This window comes from Saimiri boliviensis, chromosome 11, assembly GCF_048565385.1.
Source record: "Saimiri boliviensis isolate mSaiBol1 chromosome 11, mSaiBol1.pri, whole genome shotgun sequence".
In the NCBI taxonomy this organism is placed as follows: Eukaryota; Metazoa; Chordata; class Mammalia; order Primates; family Cebidae; genus Saimiri; species Saimiri boliviensis.
The window spans coordinates 78,221,068-78,236,062 of NC_133459.1; the positions used below are offsets into that span (position 1 = coordinate 78,221,068).

The window sequence follows — 14,995 nt, forward strand, 5'->3', positions numbered from 1 at the left end:
AAAATAAAATATTTGCAAATGTTACTTCTTTCTTAATCTTGTGACTGCATTATTACTGTCTTCTGGTTGAACAGGTAAGTGCTCAGTGTGTCTGCTCTCTGAAGAAATGTGGGAAAAAAGCCTCCAACTTTGAACTATGTACGTCTGAGATAGCAAGGTGGGGGAGGGTCCCTGGAGAAACTCCAGCCAGCCTGCCCACTGGGGTGGAGTTTCAGGAAGTTCATGACACTTGCAGCAGGGAGGAGCCTGGCCCCTCTTACTTGGGGACCTGATTCAAGGGGGACCTGGATACAAGCTGTGGGTGGGAAGCATGGGAGCACGGGGCTCTACGTAAAAAAACTTCACAGAAAAATATGCCCTTACCCCTCTTTAGAGATACTTGGTAAAACAGACAGCAAAGCTGACAAATTGGCAACGTGACTGTCATTTTAGTTTATTTACCCAGGCCTGGACATAATGCTATTTAGAATAATAACAGAATCTTGTTAGCAAGGAAGAAGCTATTAGTAATCAAATGATATGTAGTTTACTAGGCCTACCACACATATAGATGAAGTTAATTCAAAAACTGTGGGGAAAGCGCAGTCATTTTGGTTTGTGGCGACTCCCTCTTTCCCCCTTTTCTTCTTTTTCATCCAATAAAACCCTGCTTTACTCACCCTCACCAGCTGCCTGCAGGCCTACATTTTCGTGGCTATGAAATGGACAAGAACTCTGCCTTTAGCTGAACTAAGGAAAAGTCCTGCAATATTTTTGGTGCACAACGTCGGGGCTTGAGAAGTGGTGAGTGAAACTGCAATGGGGACGGGGTGTCCTGAAGACGCTGCCAGTTCCCCGTTCGGAAGAGGTTCTTGGTCTCTCTTACCCAGAGGAACGGGGAAAGGGGCCCCTGGAGGCTCAGTGAGTTTGCCATTCGAGTAGATATCATGGACCCAAAGAGTTTTGTGGAAAAGCAATTTATTAGAGAGGGGAGAGACAGAGAGACAGAGAGACAGAGAGATGGGGGGGGCGAGGAGAGAGAGAGACAGAGAAAGAGAGAAAGAGAGAAAAAGAGAGAGAGAGAGAAAGGAAGGAGAGAGAGAGAGAGAGAGAGAGAGGAAGGAGAGAGAGAGATAGAGAGATAGAGAGAGAGAGAGAGAGAGAGAAAGGAAGGAGAGAGAGAGAGAGAGAGAAAGAGAGAGAGAGAGCGCGCGCACGAGCAACTCCCAGGCTGCCATGGGAGGGGATCCAGAAAAGGAATCTGTACAGGGAGGAAGCAGAAGGAGTTTTAACCCTTGAGTTAGTCCCTCATTCGTGTTCTTGTCCAATGAGAGGAGTTCTTTCAAACATTCTCTGGAGTGATTGATCTTTGACTCTGATACCGGATTGGCTGCTTGGTCCGCAACAGAGCCCCCTCCTCCCAGAGCTTTCCGCAGGCTTTTGGACAAAAGATTTGTCTACGTAGCCCGCTGGGAAACCCACACAAAGAGATTTACCTCCCAGATGAAGGTGTGGAGCCGGAAAACTTCTGCCTTTGAAACCACACCCCTTGAGGACCCAGGAACACCCTCAAAATCTGGAGTCAAAACCTCTCACTGTTGTTTCTAAGCCTTTTCATCCTCAGACTTCTGAGGGCGGGAGAAACCAGGCCGCCAACTCCCATCACTCCCTGGCCTTGTCATGGCCGTTTCCGTCCTTTTTCGGGACCAACTGGTGAGTCCCTGCTCCCAGCAGCTTCCCACTCCGTGCGGGGGCTGGAATGCATGGCCAGGAGTCGAGTACAGCCGGTGGCTGGTTCACAGCCAGGAACTGCTGAAACCTTCCCTTTCCCTGGCCAAAGGGGTTCAGCTCCATTGGGCAACAATTAGCTCCTCTCCTGGTGGAGTAACCACTTGCCTAGGAACAAGAGATTCTTCCCCAGGTATTTTTAAATTGTTCTTTCTTCTTTCCCCTTCTCCACCTTGTCGGGAGCTAACTTTTTTTTTCTTTTTTTTTTTTTTTTTTTTTTTTTTTTTTTTTTTAGAAGATGTTTTACTAGGCCAGCCCTCACCTCATCCTGCTGCCCACCCAACTATCACTGTTTGTATGCTCCGCAAAATTTTGGCTGTGAAATCCAGCCTCCATCTTGTTTTATATCCTGAATGCATGGCTGGTAACTCTTGGCAAGGCGTTTAGAAACCGGGCCTTACGGGATGAGCCACCTCAGGCTCCATATCTGTCTCTTAAAAGGTCCCACCCAGCAACTGGGTTTTCCTCTGCCTGTCTCTGTGTGAACTGTGTGTAATGTCTGTCAAAAGATCTCTAATTTGGCCTAAAGAAAGACAAACACTTGGATCAAATATTTTTTAAAGGGAAGTTAAAAGCTGTGGAACATTTCAGTTCACATGACTTTAATCTTTTACACCGCATGTTCTCACTCATAGGCGGGCATTGAACAATGAGAACACATGGACACAGGGAGGGGAGCATCACACACTCCGGTCTGTGGGGGGGAACCAGGAGGGGGACAGCAGGGGGTGGGGAGTAATGCCAGATATAGGTGATGGGGAGGAAGCCAGCAGACCACATTGCCATGTGTGTACCTATGCAACAATCTTGCATGTTCTTCACATTTACCCCAAAACCTAAAATTCAATAAAATATATGTATATATATATTTAAAAAAACAACAACAACAACAACAAAAAGAAATAAAAACAGCCTGAAAGATTATTGGTAAAGCGCTGGTCAGATACAAGTTTTGCTAAGTGTTTTGAGGGTGCAAACTGCTTTTCGGGTTTTGAGAACTATTTGTTTTGCCGGCTTCACAACTGGTAGGGCCTGGGGCTAAATAGAACTAACCATGCCCTTAATTAGGAAGGCAAACCTTGCCAGCAGTTAGCACATAATTAAAGCAACTTACCAAATTTTACCTTAAAGTTAAAAATTGCTAGGAGTTAATCGAAACTACAAGAAATAGATTTACATGCAAGGTGTGTAAGAACAGTAAAATGTGTATTTTAATAAAAGGTTATAAGAATGCAGGGAAATGTAAACTTTTGCCTAGGGTTGAAGGATTGTTTTGACTTAAATTAGGAAAAAGCTGAAGGTTCAAAGAAGCAGTGGAAGAACTGTGGAAATTTGTCTTGCAGAACAGGTTCTCTACGTGAACATATAAACTAAATTTAAACAGGAGTATTATATGGTTTTTCTGTAAACTGAGCATTGAAATAAAAGCATAACAAAGTTTCCTTAAGATGCTAGTCTGCTCTTTGGCAAAATCTGTAAAGGGTTATAAAAGGTTTTTACTTCTTTAAAATTTCCCAGTCATCATTTTGGCAAAATAAATAACTTACGGTAATCTGGAATTCTATTTCTTAACATTGAGTGTTTATCGAACATATTTGACAGTCTTCCCCAAATCAAACTTCAGTTTCAAAATTGTCTTCCCTGGCACCTGACTTTTCAAATATTTCAGAGGGCCCCTGAAGTATCCAAAAAGGAGAGGTAAAGAGGATTATTTGACATGATTAGGTACATGGGATTGCCAAAATGATGCTCAATCTTCTTTAGGTTATATCTTTGTGAGTAATGCTAATATATGTTCCAAACTTCATGGGATTTCTCAAATTCTAATGTCTGAGTATATATTATCAATCAGAATTAAGGTTGTTACGTTTAAACTATTGTAAACCACAAAGATAGCCAAACTTCTTTGTCAATTGTGTTTCTAAATATAACTACCCTGGATATTTTGCTATTCACAGAAAACTGTTGTCTTATTTTAATCCTTTTCAAAAAAAATGGTTTATGATTTTCAAGTAGGACTCGAACAGATGCTGTCAAATACAAACTTCTGGTTACTTTGGAGATTCTGACATTGAAGGAAAATGTACAGGAATCATGAAGAGCTAAAATGTTCACAAATATCAAGCAGAACAAGAGTTAAGTAAATGGACTGAATTCACAAAACTGAAGCAATCTTTTTAATCTTTGCTTGGAATATTGCTGATCCTTTTTTGTTTTGTTTTGTTTTTCAGAGTCAAGGAAACCTATCTTAAACTATTTACTTAAACTATTTATGGTCTTTAATAATTAATTAAGTAATTTTGATCCTGGGATCAAAATCTGGAGTATGTTTGTTTTTCTCTGCCTGGTTCCTCTAAAATTTCAAAACTGTCTGTGACTATTCTTAACTTATGGCAATATGATTGTTTATATCAGTGCAAGAAGAATCCATTTTTTCTTTGCTACAGGACACAATTGGAGAATCTGGTAATTTTATCAAGTCTTTGACTGGGAGGGCATACTCCCCCTTAAGGAGTCAACCTTGACTTGCAAAACCAATACCCCAGTGAGGGCTTGCCTACACAGCCCCTGTAGAGGGTACCTGACCTGTATTCAGCAAAGAATGCCACTTTCTAACAGGTCCAGGACCTCCAAGTTTTTCTTGGGACCTTCAGAGGAGAGGATAACCCAACTCACAGGTGTTTGAGGATACTAACCCATGGCTGGGCTCAGCTTTAAAAGGTCTTATTTGAGATTTCTCGTGGAACAGAATTCCATTAAAGCCAATCCAAAAGGCCTATGTAGAAATAATTACTCTTGCTGCACTTTATGCAAATAATCAGCCCAAGCATAAAGCTAAAGTCTATTTTGCAAAACACTCAGTCTTATGGTAATTTATATTTTTAACAAACATGAGGACTGGAGAGAGAGAAATTATGTTTCCAAACTTATATATTTTTCATTAAATCCTAAACTCACTAGTTGTTTTTAAGTTTTCACCCACATTTTAGACTAACCCTGCTTGTTCCTGTGAACCAACCAGCAGTCACTGGCTGCAACTCAGAAAGAACAAAAGAAATGGGTAATGTAGAAATCTGGATCGATCTTCCAATTCTGAGCAATTATCCTGCAAATCCTGCCAAGTGATAGAATAAATAGGGAATAAATAGTACCCATCACCCGAAGGTTTCCTTTTTGAGAAAGTAAAACCAAGGGAACCAACCTAAGCCAAGCACCGTGCACCCAAATCCTAACAAGCATAACATACCTAGATGTGTCACAAGACACTCTTTCGTCTTCCTTGTTGAAGGAGGACTTAGTTCCACAGTTTCACCTTAGCATTTGGCTTTTAATAAGGAGTCCATGTAACTCCTCAAGACACATTTGTGTCCCAAACTCAATTCCAAGCTTCAGGTCAAAGCCCCAGGCAGGTGAACATGGCTGATTCCTGCAGATTAAGCCAATCCCAAGCCTCTTATTTCATGGATAAAGGCCACATTAATGTCAATGGCATAAATGAGGTCTATGGAACTCTCAGGGTACTGACAGACAGTATGTGGGAAAAAGAAAGAAGTGAGAGCAGATAATTCCTATTCTCTAGACTCCCTTGCTTCTTAGGTACAAGTCACTTTGACACCCATGGCAGCACCTGCCAATGTCACTGGAACTTGGGAGGCAAGGTCAAAAAGAGGAAGCTCTTCTCTCTCCCCTCACTTAACCCTGGGTATCTGCTAGGAAGAGAAGGAAACCAGGGATGCCTGCTTCCCTCTTCCTAGATGGGTAGCCATTCATCTTCAGTCTGTACCCCCTTCGAATGCATCCTGAATCCATGGGACTCCTTTGAAAATATGCCTGTTTTTATTCCTTTCTCCTCCTCTGTTCTCTCTTCACTAATAGGTAACTATGACTCAGTACTATGGGACACTCCCCTCAGAGGCATCCTCCAAACTGGAAAGAGTTAAGTTCCCAAATCTTAAACTGGTTGGCTTAGAATAGGGCTGGGAGAAAGGAACCTAGAGGCCTGACAAGACAGCAACAAGGTGAAGTTTTTTTTAACCAGCTGGGCTTTAGGTCTCCCTCTCCCAGTGCAAACTAGTAAAAGGATTCAGAAATTGTGAGCTGTCCTGACCCTTCCCCTTGTTTCATTTTGTCTCCTAATAACCCCCCGTCTGTTCTTGCCTACAGGTCATCAAATCCCAGTCATGCAACTGGAACCTTTGACAATCGTCCCGTCTGTTGGGAACCCTTAGATTGGCCTCTGAAAGTGCTCTGACTTCAGTTTTACCAAAACAACACCTGCTGTCAGCAGGAAGCAATTAAGATTGGTCTTCATCCTTGTCCTTACGCTAACGGCAGTTAGACGTACTTCCTTAGAGCAGGGAATGAGACAGCCAGGTGGGATAGGGTCCCTGGAGAAATGGACTGCCCACTGATGTGGAGCTTCCTGAAGGTTCCACGACATTTGCCTCAGGGAGGATCCTGGCCCTGGCTCTTCCTGTGTGGAACCTGGGATTCAAGCTGTGGGAAGCACTCCAGCATGGGAACTCCAGCCTTGCAAAGATTCCCTGTTTCCCCCATTTTTTCTTTTTCACCCAATAAAATCCTGATTTATTCACCCTCTACAACTGTCTGCAAGCCTAAATTTTCATGGCCATGGGACAGACAAGAACCCTGTCTTTAGCTAAACTAAGGAAAAGTCATGAAACACATCCAGTGATATCTACCTTCTAGGAAAGTGAGAGTCTACTGAGGATGGCTTAAACTAATGTTGAGTTTATACTTTTGTGAGAGGTTGTATTCAGTTTTCCTAATATAGTGAGTTTCGTAAGTTTTGTCCTTTTTGGAGCATTCATTACTTTATTATCTCTTGGTCCTCCAAAGGTAAAATTCAAAGAAGCTTCTAAAGTTTCCCCTGATAATGCTATCATATTCCAAGAAACATTTATGTCTGTTTTTTAAAATCAACCTGCACTCTGCTTACTATCAGTTTGGTGGTCATTGTGAAAGTATATTTTTGTATATATGATGTATCATAATTATCTTATTTGTTAAATAAGATATGATGTATAGTAATTATCTTACTTGTTAAATCCCAAATAATTGTTCTCCAAATTTAGATACCTATTCAAAGTCATTAGACAACAGTCTACCAACCGAAACGAAATGAAAGCAATTTGAATTTTTATTTTTATCTCTCTTACAAAATTCATAGATGCATTGATTACAAAATATTTTCAACTCCTGTCTTAAGACTCTCTCTAAAAATCTCAAAAACTCTATTGTTTACTAAGTCCACTTTATCTTTTGGTACTCTAGCCCATTTCTCCGATGTTTCTAGATCTATGTTTTCTAATTGTTCTTTTCAGTTGCAAATCATAGATTTTCATCTCTTCTGGCTTTTGTTCTTACATATTAACCTTGAACTTCATAATAATATCCAAGAGAAACAGTGCTTGACCACTCCTTCATAGAATAATGAGACAATTGCATGGATTGGGTTTGGAGGGTAAAGGAAGTCTCTACTACATGAGAAGATGCTGTGCATTAATATCTAAGGATCTTACAATGCATGATAACACTGTATTTTCTTAATTACGTCAAACAAACAAAAAGCTCTGATTGGTGTTTTACCAAAGCAATACCCCCTGTCAGTCGGAAGCAGTTAAGATTGGTCTTCGTCCTTATCCTTATGCTAACAGCAGTTAGATGTACTTCTTTAGAGGGCTAATGAGACAGCTAGGTGGGATGAGGTTCCTAGAGAAACTCCATCCAGGCTGCTGGCCAAGGTGGAGCCTCTGGAAGGTTTCAGGACGTTTCGTATATAAGCATACAAAGTCTTCAGATCTAACAGGAAATGAAGGTATAAGAAAAAACCAAATAAGAGGACATAAAAATGAAACCAATAGCGGGGAAGTGAAAATGAAGAGATGCAGTTTAATGGGCATGAAGTCTCAGCCATGCAAAATAAAAACAGTTCTAGAGATTTACAGTACAATATGGTGCTTATAGTTGACGAGACTCTATTATATGCTTAAAAATTTGCTAAGAGGGCAGTTCTCATGCTGTGTGCTTTTTAACCACAATAAAAAAAAATCACTATGACATGAAAAAGGGTCAGGGGAATAAAGATTTGGATCAGCTATTTACACACCGTTTCAAAACAATAGAAATAAAAACTTAGGAAAAAAGATGGAAATCACTAGTCAAAGAAGCTAAGTTAGCTCCTTTGCTGAAAGCTTGTTTGCCTGCAGCAAACAAGGAACTAAACCCTGGATATCAGAAAGCTACAGATATTTGTTTGGGGCAGTGATGTTTAATGTATTATGGGTGACTGATCAAAGAAACCAGTGTAAACATGCACAGCCTGAGGTTTCCCAGAATTGTTCAGTGCCTATGGTATGCTCTCTGTTTAACAATGATTGCGCATATGATATATTATGGTTTTTGTTAAATCTCAAAATAACTGTTTGGAAATAATACTTGATAAAATTTTAGGTATTCCAAGGAGTTCTAGTTTGAGTAATGTTAGTTTCATAGGATATTTAAAAGATGCCTATATTAATGTTCTATATATAGCATCATATCAGAGAATATCAGGGTTGAAAGTGACTCTGAAAGTAATTGAAGATAACCACCTGTCTGATGCTTGAACAGTCATTGCAATATCACAGACAAGATTATGGAAACAAGTTTTTGCAATTAAATAAGAAAGAAACTTCATGAAAGTATAAATTAAATTCTAATTTATATGTTGAATTTTCTCATAACCTGAATTATGTAAGTGTAAATTAGTTCTAATTGTTAAACAAGTAAACAAAAATAATTAAAAGTGAATGTGAAATCTCAACAAGAATTCATATCTGATGATACCATTACTCACAAAATGCAACTACCATTTGTATAAAAAATATTAAAAGTTCAACTAATAATGTATTCAATCATATTTCAATTTTCATACATAATATTTGATAAAAATTAAAATAGTAAGCTCATAAGTAATATAATTATTTAATATGCCAAAAATAGAGTCTCATAACAAAATAAGAGTGAGGGAGTAAAAATGCTTCAGTGACGCTGATTAAAGTGTAACTGCTTTTCAGAGAGGAGGAAATGAAAACAGGATGTTTTGAAGAAACAATGTTGAGTTTTGCATAAATGAAGTAGAATGAAATTGAAAAGTATTGTGTATGTTTATTGCTGGAGAGTTTCTACAATATGCTACTGCAGTCCATATGCTTATCAATTAGGATTTTTGGCTTTTGGCTCTGGAAAATATGAGAAATATAGGTAATTACTCTCTGAAGAAAGGATCTTTTATTATCCATATGTTATTAATGCCTAGCAGGGCAAGGCAACTTCTATTAAGTGAGCAGCCAGTAATGCTTTATTAACATATCTTTACTAAAGATCAATCTTTGGAAATATTTTCACATATAGCATTAAACCACAACTGTACACTTCAGACATTTTATTTTTCACTTAAATTGAAATTATACTAAGCTTATTCATTACTATATGCTAACCAGTTTGCAAAGACATCTTTCTGTTTGTCCATAAATAAGCAAAATTGATAACTTAAAAATGCTTCATTGTTGACAACTACTATATTTGTTAAACAAAGTCATTAGGGGTGTGTGTGTGTGTGTGTGTGTGTGTGTGTTTGTGTGTGTGTTTGAGAGGAGTTGAGGAAAATAATGCAATTGCTATATAAAGTGATAACAAAGATTGAGGCATAAAGATTAAGTAGCTCAAGATAATGTATTCATTCTATATTTGCTTTGCTCTATCTATTGTTCTATAGTTGTTCTACATCTAAGCACTTGAACTTTCTGCAAAGTTGTGAGATAATAAATGTCTTATTAGCAATGAATAAACCTCATAGACATTTTTCAGAAACACTAATTAGGCAAAATAACATCTAGCAATTGTGATATTCTACTACTGCATGATTTCTCTTTTTTTCTTTTGTCTCCTCTCCACTCCCCATTTTTTTGGAGACAAAGAAATTTCTTCAGTTTTTTAGAGTACGCTTTTGGCAGGAAAATTTTTAAAGATACTGGTTTTGTTCCCAGGCCTGCCACTGGCATGCTGTGTGATGCCCTTATAATCTCTTTACCTCAGTTTCTCCGATTACTGAAATAAAATTGTAATGGTGGCCACTTTAAAATCTCACAGTGTTGCTCCGAGAAATAATAAGAATAGTGTGGAGTAGTTTGACAGAATGAGGCAAGAATCTTAAACATTAAAGATAATTCAATATAGATGTTTTAATAAGAAAAATGTTTCTCTTAAGCAGTTGCATAGCAGTGTAATGTCTGATTTCATTAGCTATTTTTCACTAAAGCCTATTAGGGAAATTTGGTTATTCAGGCCATTTAGAAAAGAAAGGAAATTTAAATATTCATGGAAAGAGAGAGTATGTACCGGACCCTTGAAAACAAAGCATTATGAACAAAATTGAAATTTTCAAATGGTTTAGGCTGATACCTTTGTAATTCAAACTTGCTTTATTATCAGACATTTTTAGCAACTGGAAATTTTACTGTAATATTTAAAATTCTTCAGAGAAATTCCAGGAAGCTCAGAAACTTCTCAGCACCATATGTAAATATAAAGAGCAAGACATAATAAATTTTATAACAAAATATTTTATGTCTCAAATTCTGAGTGGTTGACTCTTGTTAATGAAATGTTTAAATGGAATGATTATAGGAATGAATATTGGAAATTCCTGTCCTGTTTTCTTCCTCTTTTTTTTTTTTGTTTCTTCCCAGAACCGTGATTGAGTGATTGACTATATATTCATTTCATGTTATACAGTATAACAGAGAGTTTTTATTTATTTATTTATTCTGGAAAACCACTTAGTACATAGTAAACTATTGTCTCCCTCTATAAATATAAAACCTAGGTTATAGTAGAACTTTGAAAAGACATCAATTCTGAAATAACATGCATGTTTGTCTTGGATTTTAAAATTGAAAGAAATTGCTGCTTTACCAATCACAGAATTTTTTATGACTAAAGTTATTTTAAAAACTAGACTATGACTTATTTTTACAAACTCTAACCTGAGAGTGTTTTAGATACTTGGGTCAGGAATATCTAGGTCATACCTCCTCCACTACTTAGCCCAATCTTTTGCTTAAAATTTTTCAAAGAGGGTCAAGAATGATAGAGGCCATAAGGTACTTCCAAGAAGTGTATAAAAACTGGGCAAAACTGGGCAAGGTATACAAAATCACTTGTGCAACATTTTTTGTTGTGCTTAATTTTTTTCAAAGCTATTTCTATGTGACACTTTGTAATATTATCATCATGTCTAAAAGAAATGTGACCAACAGAAAGTTGTAAAAATTTTCTCATATATTACTTCTCTCTGAGATTTCAAATGCAACTTCATGATGACCTTCATAGAATAAAAGTGTTCCTATTTGTACTTTACTATTTTTATTGTTACTGTAATGATGTTGGTATATTGCTTTCTAAAAGAAACATAGTAAAACAGGTTGAAAAAAGTCTCACTAACATAAAACTTTCTTTTCCTGCATGTATACTCCCAAGCAACTAAAAATAATAGCTCCAAACTAATTCAAAATATCTATGGAGAGATGGAGAGTGCAAATGACTTTGTTATAATTTGAGAAGGAAATGGAGCATTGTTTGCTATCGCATCGGGTAACACACAAGTGAACAGGGCTAATGTTCCTCCCGTAGTGAAATAGAAATATTTGTCAGTAGGTTTGACATATACCTACTACCTACAGGAGCATTAACTTGATATTTTTCTTAAATTAATATGCTGCTTTAAACAGCATGCCCAATCACTGATCGTTTTATATCTTTCTAAAATATGCTGGAGCCAATGCACATTTAATAACGAAGGTTTTTTTTTTAATTTTCTTCTTGTCTCTTCTTTCTTTCCTTCTTCTTTCTTTTCTTTTCTTTCTTTCCTCCTTCTTTCTTTTCTTTTTTCTTTTTTTTTTTTTTTTGAAAAGTTCTGACTCTATTGTCCAGGCTGGAGTGCACGGTACCGTCTCTGCTCACTGCAACCTCCATCTCCCTGGCTCAAGTCATTTTCCTACCTTAGCCTCCCTAGTAGCTGAAACTACAGGCATGCACCACGAGATTAGGTTAGTTTTTGTACTTTTTGTAGAGATGGGGGGTTTCACCATGTGGCCTAGGCTGGTCTCGAACTCATGAACTCAAGTGGTTCACCTGTCTCAGCCTCGCAAAGTGCTGGGATTACAAGTGTGAGCCACTACTCTTGGCCTCTACATCTCTAAAGGCGTTAATTTTCCCTCAGTTGCAAACAATCATAAATTTAAAATCATGTTGGCTAGTTTCTCTAACTCTTCTATAAAATCAATTACTAAGAATTGTACACTTTTCTCAGATGAGTCATCTTTTAAATATCTCATCTATTCTATTCTCCCTGCCATTGTTCTAGTTCAGAGCCTCATTACCTTGTATCTAGAATACTTTCATAGACTTTCCTACTACCATAGTCTTGTCTTCATACGTGTTCTTTGGAAGATTAATCTTGTAAGGCACAATATTTGACCAAGCTCAAAATAATTAAATGTTCTCCCTTGTTTGTAAGAGAAGTCAAATACTTTAGACTGATTTGCAGTTCCTGCCACAATCAGAGTTCAGGGAACTATTCATTTATTACTAGAATAAAAAATGTATCTCAAATCACTTCTGTGTTCTTTACCACATCACCCTACATCCTTAGACTTAATCATTCTCTGGGGCCACCATTCAACACACAGCTCAAACACCATTTTCCTGGTGAAGCGTCACTCCAACAACTGATCTGTAAGTTAGTTCATCTTCTTTTAAGTCTTCACCGTTCTTACCACTCATGTGGCACTTAAATTTTCCAGTTGGTGGGCTGTTACTTAAAATTCAGTAAACCTTCTTAATCTCCATGAGGAGACTCTAACATCCTGGAGAAAAATACTCCTTTCTTTTGTATATTAAATTCTCCAAAGGACTTTGGTAGGTTTTAATAAACATTATTATAAAACATATAAAAGAGCACGGATTAAAGCAACAAGAAAAGTGGCAACAGATGACAAACCTTGGCCGCTGTCTGAACCTGCTATGATGAACCCTAATAACAATCAACTAACTCACTAGTGAGGACTATCTTCACGCTGATGTAATAATATAATTTCTGTTAGTAAACTGAAAATATACACTTGAAATAAAATTTACTTCTCCAGATGTAATTCCAATGTGGTAGTTCATTTTATCATAGATCTTCTACTTGGCTCATTCTCCCTTCTTACCCTAGAAAGATGGACCCATTAAATCCCACAAAGTTCTCAAGATAATTTGGTAGCATATATGTAATAACTTCCATCTGAATAGCTCAAAACATAATATCTAATTCTTGTTAGAACAAAAGCCTAACAATTAAAAATCCAAAGTTAAAACCAGGTGAGAGAATATTTAACAGAATGCCTAGATTGCCTCGTAATACATTTCAGAGGCTTTAAAAAAAAGAGGTCACCTAGCTATGTAGAGCTTTGCATTACAATGATAGATTTAACTTCCTTTAACAAAGGAATCTTCTTGAGTTTACATATGGAACGAAAATAAGAAACTACTATTAAGAAGTATAGTATGTACAAAACACAAGGGGAATCATTAACAGAGCCTTCCACTTTAAATAGTTTGGTAAAGTTACATACCACAGTTTCTACTAACTGACATGTGAAGTCTAGCTCTCATTATCATAAATGTTTTGAAAGTATAATGCTACCTTCGTAGAGGCAACTCTGCTTATGAGATATTGGAACAAGTTGATTCATAAGGCACAGAAAATGATAACCAACCCTCTAGAATAAAACATACAAAACATCCCCCAATATTACGCAAAAACTATTACTGATGAGTATGACTCTTCATTCCTATCTTATATTACTCTCCCAGGTCTCTATTCCTTTTAGAGAAAAGAAAAGAGACTTCTACAAAAATGTCTCCTTAGGGCTCATGAAACTTTTGGGAGAGGGAAGGAGGGAAGAAGGAATTGTTCATAAACATAATGGGGATCACTTGGCAATTACTATATCTACTTGTCCAGAATCTAATTGTCTAATTTTAGAATTGCCAAGTTGTTATCTACTTCAGGTAAGAATAAGCAAAAGCCACACAGTTATGATCCTGCTTTCTTTGCCCTGTCTTTCTCCCTGCTCCCCTACATGTAACCTTTCACATATTTATTTTGCCATCCACATTCTTTTTGAAGTATGTTGTTAAACCTAAGAACTCATAAAGTAAATCCTTAGAGTTATGAAAAAAGAAAGTGAGGTCATTTTAAAGTTGTGTGAGGTCATTGTAAAGTTCGCTAATTTACAATCTGAACATTTTTGCATTTTTCTCATGTTAAAGAAATTTTAAAAACCTATCAATAGATTTCTTTGTGGCTTTTACTAGTGAAGTTGTATTTTCTTTTTCTACCCATGGTAGGTGTTGAATAATTTGAATGGGAATTTGAAGGTTCATGGCTTTCAAACCAGCAGGAGTTAAGGCTTAATTGCTTAGAAATACATTTTCATGGCTGATACCAGTAACAGAAAAATGTCTGTATGTCAAGAGGCTCTGTACTAATCAGTTAACTATAACATGTGCCACCCCGCACCTAGGGCCAATGTAACTGTTAACAGCTTGAAGTTATTAAAAATGTACCAATGAAAAACTTTTCTATACTTTTTTCACTGATGTGCTTCTTCACTCTAAATAAAGGAATAGAGAAATTTTATACTTAACTACTGTCAGAGAAAAGGAAAGTACATTCACCTAGTCAGAGAAAAGGAAAGTACATTCACCTAGTCTGAGCTTCAAAACATTATATCCAACAGTGTTCATTAAGGTAACACTTTGAAAGTCACTCAATTGCTAATATGCTCTCTCTGCATCAACTCAGAGGCTGCCTATTAGATCTAGTTACACTCCAGAGACAGGGATTTGATTTCCAGCTCTAGAGATCAGGTCAAGAATTGCAATAACAATTAGTAATTAGTAGTTAGATCTCAATTTACCACATTAGAAGGTCACTTCTCTGAAGCATTTGGTCTCATGAGAGGAAAGGAATACGGGAGACCATCAACTGTTGATCCTTTGAAATCAAGTAAAGAATCTAAGATTCTCCTTGAAATTCTTAGGCATTTTAAGTGTAAATTTCTTAATGTCTTATTTTTATAGAATTAATTCATGGATTTAGGTCTAAATCCTAGAC

General features: G+C 37.1%; 1 long non-coding RNA gene across 1 annotated transcript in view; it reads left to right on the forward strand.

Moving 5' to 3' along the window:
• LOC141580408 (uncharacterized) overlaps nt 1-14,450 on the forward strand; it is a 114,206-nt gene extending 99,756 nt beyond the window's left edge. Inside the window, exons 3-4 of the long non-coding RNA XR_012512616.1 lie at nt 11,903-12,034; nt 14,227-14,450. This is a non-coding gene — a long non-coding RNA (uncharacterized LOC141580408). The remainder of the gene's footprint in view (nt 1-11,902; nt 12,035-14,226) is intronic.
• The last annotated feature ends 545 nt before the right edge of the window (nt 14,451-14,995 follow it).